Source organism: Oncorhynchus nerka, linkage group LG3 (assembly GCF_034236695.1).
Source record: "Oncorhynchus nerka isolate Pitt River linkage group LG3, Oner_Uvic_2.0, whole genome shotgun sequence".
In the NCBI taxonomy this organism is placed as follows: Eukaryota; Metazoa; Chordata; class Actinopteri; order Salmoniformes; family Salmonidae; genus Oncorhynchus; species Oncorhynchus nerka.
In genome coordinates this window covers 31,860,671-31,875,905 of record NC_088398.1, presented here as the reverse complement: position 1 = coordinate 31,875,905, position 15,235 = coordinate 31,860,671, and positions in this window count along the sequence as shown.

Sequence of the window (15,235 nt, the reverse complement as noted above, 5' to 3'; positions counted from 1 at the left end):
TTCTGGGTGAGGGACTACTAGGCCATGGTTGGCGGTGAGGGTGGACTATCCAAGGACGCGAGGAGAGGGACTAAGACATTGAGTGAGTGGGGTCCACGTCCCGCACCGGAGCCGCCACCATGGACAGACGCCAACCCGGACCCTCCCTAGTGTTTTGAGGTGCGTTCGGGAGTCCGCACCTTAGGGGGAGGTTCTGTCACGCCCTGGTCGAAGTATTTTGTGTTTATCTTCATTTATTTGGTCAGGCCAGGGTGTGGCATGGGTTTTGTATGTGGTGTGTATGTATTGGGATTGTAGCTTAGTGGGGTGTTCTAGTTAGGTCTATGGCTGTCTGAAGTGGTTCTCAATCAGAGGCAGGTGTTTATCGTTGTCTCTGATTGGGAACCATATTTAGCAGCCATATTCTTTGAGTGTTTCGTGGGTGATTTTCCTTAGTGTATTTGTTCCTTGTTCTGTGTGTATTTGCAACCAGTATTAGGCTGTTTCGGTTTTCGTTTATTGTTTTGTAGGTTTTGTATTTAGATTCGTGTTACGTTTGTTCATTAAACATGGATCGCAATCTACACGCTGCATTTTGGTCCGACTCTCCTTCACACCTAGAAAACCGTTACAGTGGGAAAATATATTTAAAAAAGTATATTCTGATGATGTTTAGGCCAGCAGAGAAGGCCATGCTGGCCTGACGGCCCACCACTGATCATTTGTTTTTCAACAGGACAATGACCCAACACACCTCCAGGTTGTGTAATGGCTATTTACCATGAATGAGAGTGATGGAGTGCTGCATCAGATGACCTGGCCTCCACAATCCCCCCGACCTCAACCAAATTGAGATGGTTTGGGATGAGTCGGACCGCAGAGAGAAGGAAAAGAAGCCAACAAGTGCTCAGCATATGTGCAAACTCTTTCAAGACGGTTGGAAAAAACATTCCCGGTGAAGCTGGTTGAGAGAATGTCAAGAGTGTGCAAAGCTGTCATCAAGACAAAGGGTGGCTATTTGAAGAATCTCAAATGTAAAATATATTTTGATTTGTTTAACACTTTTTCTGTTACTCCATGATTCCATATGTGTTATTTCATAGTTTTGATGTCGTCACTATTATTCTACAATGTAGAAAATAGTAAAAAAATATTTTAAAAAGCCTCGAATGAGCAGGTGTTATAAAACTTTTGACCGGTAGTGTGTATATATTTACACAAAAAAAATATATGGGGGATTGGAAATAATGAGGACAATTTCTTTGATAGAAGACACAATCTATCTGCAATATTAAAGCTGATCTACCCCTTTGAAAGAGAGAAGGTGTGCGTTTGAGTGTTTTGGAGAGGATACTGTTTCAAGTGATAAAAGTTTTCAAGTTTCAGCAGATCATGACAAGCTGAGTCTGAAATAGTATTCTATCCCTGTAAATGTGTTTTGTATACTTCTCCAGGCTGACTACTATAAGATCATAGCCTTCCTATGAAACCATTACATATCTGTCAGCTGTGCCCCTGTCATTGTCTAAAGAAATAAGACACTCTGACCCCCTCTGAACATCAACAGAGTCTGGCCCTTGAAATTCCATACCTCTGGGAGTCAAAGGCAACAGTTAATATTGGAAAATAGTCAAAGTTATGTGGAGAATATGATATGCCAACACTAAAGGGTGCTGCATATCACCCCATACCTCCTCCCTAGCTGCTTGTGAGAGAGACGTCAAACTGTCCTCTGTATTTAGCCAACCAGCCTGTCTCGCTGGCCTCGCACCCATTCACCCATTGCGTTCTTTATTCATGGTTTCCGCAGTCCAAATGACTAATGCCCCAACGCCAAAGGGTCAAAGGAATATGCATGTGTCCTCATATGAATTTCAATAGACAGTCTTTTCCACTGCTCTCTGCCTGTTATCGTGTGTGTAGGTATGCGTGAGAGAGCGAGCGAGATGAAACAAGGGAGAGCAAACAACAAGAGTGTGACACAATGTCCAGACGCTGATAGAATAATTCAGGCTTCAATAGGACAGTTAAGACTGAACAATGAACAAATGACGCAGTCCAATAATGCCCTCCAAGAGGAGCTGTGTATAAAGGTGGAGCTTCAGCAGAGAGGGGACATCAAAGGAGAGACAGGATTGAAGGAAGAGAAGGGGGGTCTGATGATTTACATTAAAGAACATATCCGATGTAAACAAATTGAGTGGTCATGTGATAATGAACTAGAATGTATTGGCCTGAACGTTACACTGTCTCCCCAAATGTATTTTACCCTTATTGGAATGTATAGGCCACCTTCCACCAAAAGTGTGTTTTTATCAGTTTAATAACATGCTTTGGGAATGTGACTTTGGGAAAGAGGTCATCTTAATGGGAGATTTTAACATTAATTATGAAGACAAGTTTTGTAGGAAAACCCTCAAATGGATCACTAATAACTTTGACCTTGCACAGCTAGTTAAAGGGCCAACCAGGGTGACTTGTTGCTCTAAAACACAGATTGATTTGGTGTTCAGTAATAAACCAGAGAGAGTGACTGGGCTATTTGATCATAATCTGACACTTATAGCCAGAAAGCTGTCTAAGAGCAGGTTTAACCTCTCTACTGCCGTGATGAAAGAAATCAGACAGGCCAAGGCAAACTTTTTATTAACATAATTGGTGAAGCAAAGGAAATTCTAAACTGATCTGGAAGAATCTAAAAAGTTAACAGGGAAAGACCATAGTAACACTGCAACAAGACTAGAAATCATTGTGAATAACAATCTAACACAGGATGCAGTCGAAATAGCAATAGCCTTCAATTCCTACTTTATTGACTCTGTCAGGGAACCCTTCAGACACAGAACCCTTCCACTGGTTTCTTGGGCTCAGTGCTAGTAAATTATGCTCAACCTGTCTTCATCATAAGGGAGGTTTCTGAGTCAAAGGTGAACAAGGTGATTAGCTCACTAAAGAACTCTAAAGCCAAAGATGTGTTTGGGCTGGACTCTACCTTTCTTAAAAACTACAAAGAGTCACTCATTGGCCCCATTACTAAGGTCACCAACACATCTATTGGTCTCGGTGTGTTTCCAAGGGTATGGAAGTCGGCCATAATAATGGCCATCTTTAAATCAGGCGACCCTGCTGATGTGAGTAACTACAGGCCCATTAGTATACTACCTGTGGTGTCAAAGGTTGTTGAAAAGTGTGTAGCAGAACAACTGATTGCCCACCTCAACAACAGCCCCTTCACATTACACTCCATGCAGTTTGGCTTTCAGAGCGAAACACTCCACAGAAACGCCAACTGCTTTCTTCTGGAAAATGTGAAGTCCAAGATGGACAAAGGGGCGTTGTTGAGGCTGTGTTTCTGGACCTAGGAAGGCTTTTGATACTGTTAACCATGAGATTCTCATCACAAAATTGTCCAAGTTCAACTTTTCTCCTGATGCCTGCCTTGGGATGGATGAAATCATACCTTCAAGGCAGCTAACACATGCTTGCTCTACGCTGCTACTGGTGAGAAAGGACAATTTACAGAAAACCCCACAAATTTGAACTTTGGCCTTCTATGATGAACATGCTCACTCAGTCTTAGTTGAAATTGTCCAAAATAAACATTGAAAGGGTTGTGTATCACACAGTACAATGTGTGGTTCTGAATTACTATTCAAAGGTAACGCGTACCATATGAATGGTGTGATTGGTATGATGATTTCCTCGCTTAAATGGTGTGATTGTAGTCTAATCGGCTGTCCAGGACCTCCAGATTTACAAATCAAGCACTGTCTACCACCAAACTTGCTGTGGGCCGCTACATGCACTGTGCAGCAGTCTAGCAGCGTGATATTTTGTGCTTCTCAGATAGCGTTAGTCTGTCATCAGCTAAACATTACTGGGTCTTTCCATCATTAAGCAGACTCATTTTAAATTGATACTAGGCTTGGGAGGTATACTGTGTATACTGGGGTATTTTGGAAATAGCCACGGGATGGCTTTCAATACTGTCAATATTGTAGCTTATATTTTAAGTAAATCTGCAGTCAACTTGTGTAATAAGTTAGGAGATGGGGTGGCAGGGTAGCCTAGTGGTTAGAGAGTTGGACTAGTAACTGAAAGGTTGCAAGTTCAAATCCCCGAGCTGACAAGTTACAAATCTGTTGTTCTGCCCTGAACAGGCAGTTAACCCACTGTTCTAGGCCGTATTTGAAAATAAGAATTTTTTCTTAACTGACTTGCCAAGTAAATTTTTTTTTTTTTTTTTAATGAAGCAGATCGCGTTCACATTAATGAAGCTTACTGTAGTTCCCCAGAACAGTCGAGCCAGTCACGTGTTTGTTTATAAATAGCACAATGAGTGATCAGGGACATCTTTCACAGAAAATACATTAGTGCAACACATTTGGCAGAAAATAGCTTAATTTTCATCAGATGTCAACAGAAGTGCAATGCTATTTGGCTAGCAGTCACAAGTAAATTAACTTACAATGAAAAGCAAGGTCTTTTTTTTGCAAAAATGATGCATGGCCATCATATTTCTAATGTTTATCTTAGATAGAATGTAGCCGCAAAACATTTCCTAATGTTTTTGCTTGGATAATCTTGCATAGGCTGGCTACACCATGAAAAGTACCTGAGAAAAGTAGCTACACATCAGTCAGAGTGCTGATAGAATACCTTTTGGAATTCTCATCTGAGAATCAGTCTGATACCAAGCAGCAATTACAATAAGAATCATTTTAGATCTACGTTTACAAAACTCTTTCATATTTCTTATGCAATTTTGTTTTCCTGTGTGAAAAACGCAGAATTCTGCATTAACCCGACCCATAAGTTTAACTTCATAGTTATCTAAGTGGCTGAATTAATAAGGTGACGGGGCATCATATTGTGTTAGCTTTCTGCCGTGTTTAATAAGTCTATGTCAGCTATCTGATTTCCTTGCGTTTTTTCTCCTCTCTCTTCCGCCATCTGCTGATTCCCCATTTTCTCCAAGCAGAGCAGGCAGGCCTGTTGCCCTAGCGACTCCAGACCTGACACAGACACAGCGTGTACACATGCTGCTCCAGAGCCAGTAATGTTCTTCCTTCTCAGACAAGCATTCGTCAAACTTTGTTCATTTAAACAATCTCTCATTCGCATTCTCTTGAAAATGTCCAAAAGGACATTCGGAGGCTCCTGGGGTACCCTCCTGTTGGCCACTATTTATCCTACCCTTAGAGTAGAGTCCAGTAGTGAAGGGTTGTTGGGCTAGTACTGGCACCACTGAGCTGGTTCTAGCACCGCTGGTCTGAACTGGGCTCGTTCTGGCACCGCTGGACTGAGCGGGTTCTGGAACTGCTGTGCTGAGCTGGTTCTGTCAATGCTGGGCTGAGCTGGAATGGTTTAGGAACCTCTGGACTGGTTCTGGCACCACTGGGGTCAGCTGGGCTGGTTCTGGCATCACCGGTCTGGATATAGCGCCACTCTGCTCAGACATGTTTGTAGGGCTGGAGATGTCGGTGTCTGGCTAAACTGAGATTAGATGGTACTCCTTTCTCCTTGGATAGCGGGAGGTGAGGGGGCTCTGTTGCTGGGCTGGTATGATTGTGGTACTATGCCTAACGTGGCATCCTTCAGGTCCTTGGCAAAGATTCTGACTCCCCTCATGGTCCAGGTGTTCATGGTCGTATAAGTGCTCACATGTCAGGGTGTGGTGGTAAGAGATGCTGACATTTGGTGGTGAGGCAGTCTATGGAGATTTATTTTTGTTAACCTTGTGGATTATCTGCTAGGGAGATCTTTCCTTGGTAGAAAGGTTGATATAATAATGTTTGGCCTTGGGAACAGGGTGTGTGCTTTCTCTGACACTTTTCTCACAACCTCAGCCACTCTTTCTCCTTTTGTGCAGGTCATTTGTCCCAGTATGTATGATAAGACTGTCAGGATTTTACAGCTTGGCTTGATAGAGCAGTTTTAGTACACTGTCAGTAGTAGGACACCAGAATTGAGCTGTCTGGTGTCTGGGGAATAGTCTCCAATCTTCTAGATACTTTGCATTAGTCTATCAGAAATGCCGTTTTTCTGAGATCTCCTGGGTTGAACTGGATTCTGTCCCCTGTCCTCTGGAGGTGTATTAGGCTGAACATGGTCAGACTGCTGGGAGGTTGGCAAGGCAGGGTAGGCTGGGAGGTTGGCAGGTCAGGGTAGCTGTGGCAGGCTCGGAGGGTGGCAGATCAGGGTAGGCTGTGGCAGGCTGGGAGGTTGACAGGTCAGGTGGACCCTAAGAGGCTTAGAGGCTTGTATTAGATGGGGTGAAGGCTGCACTGGGCTCAAGGGTATCTACGTTTCCACCTGGCTGATGGGGCTGCTCTGTTGATGGCATGGTTAGAAGCTGCTAGAAGCTGTAGCCAGGCACAATCAGCAGCAGATGGGGAGTTTTATAGAGCCATATCTCTGAGAGGCAGAGGAAGTCGAGGTTGGAGTCTGTGAGTAGATGTTGAATTTGATCACTTTTTGGAATGACACTACGAATGTTCAAGTGCCCCCCACTAGTCCCTTGGGCTTAGCTTGTGGGTGCCAGATGACTCGAGAGTGAATGACACATTGAAAAAAGTTAAATTTTCTGTGTTTTCTGATGGCTGGTTTAGGGCCGTTTTGATTAGGGGCAGTTCGGTAGCACAATTAACAATCCCTCTCGCCTGCACTGGATACGGGAACTAATTAAAACAGCTTGCGTACCAGAAGCAGAGTCAGGGATCGCATATAGTGACTTCTGGGTATGTTTGAAGAGTCAAATTCCATCCTGGAGCCGGGTGAGTCGAGAGAAACCATGGGACCATAGTACCCACCCACTTCCACAGCGGCGATGATCAGTGGACGAGGCCATCCACCGCTTTCCACTCCGGTGCTTTCCACTCCGGTGCGTATCGCATCGGTGATGTTGGGCCCAGGATTAGGTGCACATCCCCGGAGAGCCGGAGGGTAGTGAACAGGTAGTTTAACAGTTTCCGATTAAATGTTGGATTTGTGTTTGTTACGCCTAAGCGGTTCAGTGGAATAGGGAGCGAGATAGACTTGGCCATTTTTCAGAACATTATGGTACGCTGTGTCCTGTCCGCTCCAAACGGTGAACCAAAAGTGTTTGTGTTGATATTCTCCCGGCAGTAGATTTGTGTCATCGTAGCAAGGACGCACTGAGATTATCAGTAGAGCAGCTACATAACTGACAATCATGGCAGAGTACTGGAGATAAAACACATAATTGCTCTTTGCATGAGTTACTTAGCTGGGGTCGGCGTACACCTGATGGTTCAGATAAAATTACAGCATTCAAATGAATGCACCACCCTGTCTTCTTGACTATGAGATCTTTCTCTGGTGGTGAAGGCTGTACCGAGCACCACCAGTAGTTACAGTGCATGTGGTCAGCAGGGTTTCCCAACCCCAAAGGTCTGTTGCTGCCACCTACTGGATGCGGTGATGTTTGCCAAGGACAAGTAGGGCTCAAGCAGATGGACTCATGTTCTCCACCCACATAAATTACAGCCTACCACCATACATATTAGAACATAAGCCTATATTAAAACCATGCAAATAAGTGTCTGTTGACATATAGACTTAGGTCAATGTCAAAAATAGTAACCTATAGAGCCCAAGAAGATAGATGCACCTGTTGCATCCTTGTGCCTATAATAAACTCCACTATAAAGATGTGCTTATTTTCGCATATTGCGTAGGCTATTTGAAGGAAAGTTGGCCATATAATAACATTGACTGTTGTTCCTGTTACGAATCGATTGAACTTTATTGGCCTTATCTAGACTACAGTTTCTCCAGCAGGCTAATACAATGTAAAGTAGACTACCAGTGGTTCATACTGTAGTGCAGCTGCATCGTTTTGGATGTTAGGCTGATAATTTGTGTTTGCCATCCATTTTGGACATTGATTTTACTTACAGTTTATTTCTCTGACTTCGTGTCTGTCTGTCGTACCCATATCAATTCATCAGGAGAGTAGACCTCTGAGAGGCTCCCAGTACTACTACTCCCAGTAGTACACTACCAGTTTCAACTGTTCTGCCTTACTATTATTCGACCATGCTGGTCATTTTATGAACATTTGAACATCTTGGCCATGTTCTCTGTTATAATCTCCACCCGGCACAGCCAGAAGAGGACTGGCCACCCACATATGCTCTCTCTAATTCTCTCTTTATTTCTCTCTCTCGGAGGACCTGAGCCCTAGGACCGTGCCCCAGGACTACCTGACATGATGACTCCTTGCTGTCCCCAGTCCACCTGACTGTGCTGCTGCTCAGTTTCAACTGTTCTGCCTTATTATTATTCTGACCATGCTGGTCATTTATGAACATTTGAACATCTTGGCCATGTTCTGTTATAATCTCTACCCGGCACAGCCAGAAAGAGGACTGGCCACCCCACAGCCTGGTTCCCTCTAGGTTTCTTCCTAGGTTTTGGCCTTTCTAGGGAGTTTTTCCTAGCCACCGTGCTTTTTCACCTGCATTGCTTGCTGTTTGGGGTTTTAGGCTGGGTTTCTGTACAGCACTTTGAGATATCAGCTGATGTACGAAGGGCTATATAAATAAATTTGATTTGATTTGATTTGATACAGTAGACTAAGCCTAAATGGTGCAACATTCAGCCCCTCCAAAAATGCACCACTCACGCAGGTCACTGATGTCGGAATCACTATTTCAATTTGTCTACAGATTCAATAGTTTTGCATTTTAAAATGCAATATTCCCATTTAAAAACATGTACTACATTGCAGTTAAATACTATCACACATAACACATAAACAAAACAATACATTTTGCTTTCAGTCATCTTTCTGTTTCACATAAACAGCAGGTAGATTTACTTATCCTCATGAGATGGAAGCATTTAATTTCAATATACTGGACTTCATTTCAACACATTTTTGTGCCTCAATTACCCACAATTAAAAACAAAGCAAACCACTACATTTTACAACTCATCTGACATCAGCATAGAGCAACTTCTATCTACAAATATCTTCCCTTACTACTTTTTCACACAATTAAACCTCTTGCATACAGTTGTTAAAGTCATTTCAGGATCCGGCCTACAATATCTATTCAGTTATATCAAGTAAATAGTTTGAACAATTATCGAGAAAATTTAACAATAATAACACGATAGAATGAGACAAAAATATAACTATTTTACACCTACTAACTTCAAATGAGAAGTCTCCAGTATGTCTTCCAGCTTGCTTCTTACCAAAGATGACTGTCGCTTGATGGTGAACTCATGACCCAGACACGTCTATTGACGTCTCAAAAGAGCGGCATGCATTATTGTATATGCCCTCTCTAATCCATTTTTTCAGGGCACAGCAGGAAAGTGGAGATGGATCAGCTTGTGCAGATCGAGAGGTACTTCCTCAGTTTTTAACAGTGCAATTGTTAGATCAATTAATATAATTAATCTCCTTGGTCAAAGTATTTAGAACCTTTCTGACTACAGAAAACTCAAGTTTCAACTCTTTCCATAGATGTTTGATAGGATTCAGATCAGGACTCATAGAAGGCCACTTCAGAATAGTCCAATGTTTTGTTCTTATCCATTCTTGGGTGCATTTAGCTGTGTGTTTGGGGTCATTATACTGTTGGAGGACCCGGATCTGCGACTGAGACAGAGCTTTCTGACACTGGGCAGTACGTTTCGCTCCAGAATTCCTTGATAGTCTTGATTTCATTTTGCCCTGCACAGATTCAAGCACCCTGTGCCAAGGCAACAAAGCAGCCCCAAAACATAACTGGGCTCCTCTCCATGTTTCACTGTAGGTATGGTGTTCTGTTCTTTGAAAGCTTCATTTTTTGTCTGTGAACATAGAGCTGACGACTTGCCAAAAAGCCCAGTTTGCCTCATCTATCCAAAGGACATTCTCAAAGAAGCATTGTGGCTTGTCGATATCCATTTGAGCAAATTCCAGTCTGGCTTTTTAATGTTTTCTTTCAAAAGTTTAGTCTTCCCTGAGTCTTCTTCCATGGAGCCCTCTTTCGTTCATAAAGTGACAGATGGTGCGATCAAATACTGACATACCTTCACCTTGGAGTTCAGCTTTTTTTTCTCTTGGTCCTTTTTCCACCATTCTGCACTCTCTTCTGTTCAATCTGGGGTCGATTTTTCCTCTTGCTTCCGTGCCCAGGGAGGTTGGCTACAGTTCTATGGACCTTAAACTTCTTAATAATATTTGCAACTGTTGTCTATGGTCACCACTTACAGAACCACTCCTTTATTGGGGGTGTCTTGCTAATTCCCTATAATTTCCACCTGTTGTCTATTCCTTTTCAGCATGTGGGATGTATTGTCAATCAGTTATTTGCTTCCCAAGTGGACAGTTTGATTTCACAGAAGTGTGATTGACTTGGAGTTACATTGTGTTGTTTGTGTTCCCTTTATTTTTTTTTGAGCAGTGTGTAATATAAAACCTAAATTATATTGACATTAGAGCCTCAACAAACATCAAAAAAAAAAAATACCCCCTGTAGCCTACACAGGCGCATTATCATAGGCCCTATGTCTTTTCGGATATTGCTTGACAAATGACACTGAATTCATTAACATGCAGCTGGCATTGCCATGATTTGTGTTTTTAACTTTTGATGTTTGCCAAGGACAAGTAGGGCTCAAGCAGATGGACTCATGTTCTCCACCCACATAAATTGCCTTTATGATGCAAGCAGCCTACCACCATACATATTAGAACATAAGCCTATATTAAAACCATGCAAATAAGTGTCTGTTGACATATAGACTTGACATAACTGGTCAAGTAGTAGCCTATAGAGCCCAAGAAGATAGATGCACCTGTTGCATCCTTGTGCCTATAATAAACTCCACTATAAAAGATGTGCTTATTTTAGCATATTGCGTAGGCTATTTGAAGGAAAGTTGGCCATATAATAACATTGACTGTTGTTCCCTGTGCAATCGATTGAACTTTATTGGCCTTATCTAGACTACAGTTTCTCAGCAGGCTAATACAATGTAAAGTAGACTACCAGTGGTTCATACTGTAGTGCAGCTGCATGTTTTGGATGTTAGGCTGATAATTTGTGTTTGCCATCCATTTTGGACATTGCTTTTACTTACAGTTTATTTCTCTGACTTCGTGTCTGTCTGTCGTACCCATATCAATTCATCAGGAGAAAGTAGACCTCTGAGAGGCTCCCAGTACTACTACTCCCAGTAGTACAGTAGCCTAAGCCTAAATGGTGCAACATTCAGCCCCTCCAAAATGCACCACTCACGCAGGTCCACTGATGTCGGAATCACTATTTCAATTTGTCTACAGATTCAATAGTTTTGCATTTTAAAATGCATATTCCCATTTAAAAACATGTACTACATTGCAGTTAAATACTATCACACATAACACATAAACAAAACAATACATTTTACTTTCAGTCATCTTTCTGTTTCACATAAACAGCAGGTAGATTTATTCCTCATGAGATGGAAGCATTTAATTTCAATATACTGGACACTTCATTTCAACACATTTTTGTGCCTCAATTACCCACAATTAAAAACAAAGCAAACCACTACATTTTTTACAACTCACATCTGCATCAGCATAGAGCAACTTCTATCTACAAATATCAATACAGAAAAACTTTTTCCATAAACAAGCTCTAAATCATGTTTGATGCACTCTGGATGTCCAATTTTTGCTGTGCTGTCTATTTGAGATGAAATGAACATTGTGGACAGTTTTCAGCAAGTTGCAACATTGAAATACAGAAAAAACTTTTTTTGCATAAACAAGCTCTAAATCATGTTTGATGCACTCTGGATGTCCAATTTATGCTGTGCTGTATATTTGAGATGAAATGAACATGTGGACAGTTTTCAGCAAGTTGCAACATTGAAATACAGAAAAAAAAAAATCCTCCAAAAAACAAGCTCTAAATCATGTTTGATGCACTCTGGATGTCCAATTTTTGCTGTGCTGTCTATTTGAGATGAAATGAACATTGTGGACAGTTTTCAGCAAGTTGCAACATTGAAATACAGAAAAAACTTATTTTCCATAAACAAGCTCTAAATCATGTTTGATGCACTCTGGATGTCCAATTTTTGCTGTGCTGTCTATTTGAGATGAAATGAACATTGTGGACAGTTTTCAGCAAGTTGCAACATTGAAATACAGAAAAAACTTTTTTCCATAAACAAGCTCTAAATCATGTTTGATGCACTCTGGATGTCCAATTTTTGCTGTGCTGTCTATTTGAGATGAAATGAACATTGTGGACAGTTTTCAGCAAGTTGCAACATTGAAATACAGAAAAAACTTTTTCCCATAAACAAGCTCTAAATCATGTTTGATGCACTCTGGATGTCCAATTTTGCTGTGCTGTCTATTTGAGATGAAATGAACATTGTGGACAGTTTTCAGCAAGTTGCAACATTGAAATACAGAAAAAACTTTTTCCCATAAACAAGCTCTAAATCATGTTTGATGCACTCTGGATGTCCAATTTTTGCTGTGCTGTCTATTTGAGATGAAATGAACATTGTGGACAGTTTTCAGCAAGTTGCAACATTGAAATACAAAAAAAACTGTTTTTGCATAAACAAGCTCTAAATCATGTTTGATGCACTCTGGATGTCCAATGTTTTGCTGTGCTGTCTATTTGAGATGAAATGAACATTGTGGACAGTTTTCAGCAAGTTGCAACATTGAAATACAAAAAAAACTTTTTTCCATAAACAAGCTCTAAATCATGTTTGATGCACTCTGGATGTCCAATTTTTGCTGTGCTGTCTATTTGAGATGAAATGAACATTGTGGACAGTTTTCAGCAAGTTGCAACATTGAAATACAGAAAAAACTTTTTTCCATAAACAAGCTCTAAATCATGTTTGATGCACTCTGGATGTCCAATTTTTGCTGTGCTGTCTATTTGAGATGAAATGAACATTGTGGACAGTTTTCAGCAAGTTGCAACATTGAAATACAGAAAAAAAAATTTCCATAAACAAGCTCTAAATCATGTTTGATGCACTCTGGATGTCCAATTTTTGCTGTGCTGTCTATTTGAGATGAAATGAACATTGTGGACAGTTTTCAGCAAGTTGCAACATTGAAATACAGAAAAAACTTTTTTTCCATAAACAAGCTCTAAATCATGTTTGATGCACTCTGGATGTCCAATTTTTGCTGTGCTGTCTATTTGAGATGAAATGAACATTGTGGACAGTTTTCAGCAAGTTGCAACATTGAAATACAGAAAAAACTTTTTTCCATAAACAAGCTCTAAATCATGTTTGATGCACTCTGGATGTCCAATTTTTGCTGTGCTGTCTATTTGAGATGAAATGAACATTGTGGACAGTTTTCAGCAAGTTGCAACATTGAAATACAGAAAAAACTTTTTTTCCATAAACAAGCTCTAAATCATGTTTGATGCACTCTGGATGTCCAATTTTTGCTGTGCTGTCTATTTGAGATGAAATGAACATTGTGGACAGTTTTCAGCAAGTTGCAACATTGAAATACAGAAAAAACTTTTTTCCATAAACAAGCTCTAAATCATGTTTGATGCACTCTGGATGTCCAATTTTTGCTGTGCTGTCTATTTGAGATGAAATGAACATTGTGGACAGTTTTCAGCAAGTTGCAACATTGAAATACAGAAAAACTTTTTTTTCCATAAACAAGCTCTAAATCATGTTTGATGCACTCTGGATGTCCAATTTTTGCTGTGCTGTCTATTTGAGATGAAATGAACATTGTGGACAGTTTTCAGCAAGTTGCAACATTGAAATACAGAAAAAACTTTTTTCCATAAACAAGCTCTAAATCATGTTTGATGCACTCTGGATGTCAATTTTTGCTGTGCTGTCTATTTGAGATGAAATGAACATTGTGGACAGTTTTCAGCAAGTTGCAACATTGAAATACAGAAAAAACTTTTTTCCATAAACAAGCTCTAAATCATGTTTGATGCACTCTGGATGTCCAATTTTTGCTGTGCTGTCTATTTGAGATGAAATGAACATTGTGGACAGTTTTCAGCAAGTTGCAACATTGAAATACAGAAAAAACTTGTTTTCCATAAACAAGCTCTAAATCATGTTTGATGCACTCTGGATGTCAATTTATTTGCTGTGCCGTCTATTTGAGATGAAATGAACATTGTGGACAGTTTTCAGCAAGTTGCAACATTGAAATACAGAAAAACTTTTTTCCATAAACAAGCTCTAAATCATGTTTGATGCACTCTGGATGTCCAATTTTTGCTGTGCTGTCTATTTGAGATGAAATGAACATTGTGGACAGTTTTCAGCAAGTTGCAACATTGAAATACAGAAAAAACTTTTTTTCCATAAACAAGCTCTAAATCATGTTTGATGCACTCTGGATGTCCAATTTTTGCTGTGCTGTCTATTTGAGATGAAATGAACATTGTGGACAGTTTTCAGCAAGTTGCAACATTGAAATACAGAAAAAACTTTTTTCCATAAACAAGCTCTAAATCATGTTTGATGCACTCTGGATGTCCAATGTTTGCTGTGCTGTCTATTTGAGATGAAATGAACATTGTGGACAGTTTTCAGCAAGTTGCAACATTGAAATACAGAGAAACTTTTTTCCATAAACAAGCTCTAAATCATGTTTGATGCACTCTGGATGTCCAATTTTTGCTGTGCTGTCTATTTGAGATGAAATGAACATTGTGGACAGTTTTCAGCAAGTTGCAACATTGAAATAAAGAAAAAACTTTTTTTTTCATAAACAAGCTCTAAATCATGTTTGATGCACTCTGGATGTCCAATTTTTGCTGTGCTGTCTATTTGAGATGAAATGACCATTGTGGACAGTTTTCAGCAAGTTGCAACATTGAAATAAAGAAAAAACTTTTTTTTCCATAAACAAGCTCTAAATCATGTTTGATGCACTCTGGATGTCCAATTTTTGCTGTGCTGTCTATTTGAGATGAAATGACCATTGTGGACAGTTTTCAGCAAGTTGCAACATTGAAATAAAGAAAAAACTTTTTTCCATAAACAAGCTCTAAATCATGTTTGATGCACTCTGGATGTCCAATTTTTGCTGTGCTGTCTATTTGAGATGAAATGAACATTGTGGACAGTTTTCAGCAAGTTGCAACATTGAAATACAGAAAAAACTTTTTTCCATAAACAAGCTCTAAATCATGTTTGATGCACTCTGGATGTCCAATTTTTGCTGTGCTGTCTATTTGAGATGAAATGAACATTGTGGACAGTTTTCAGC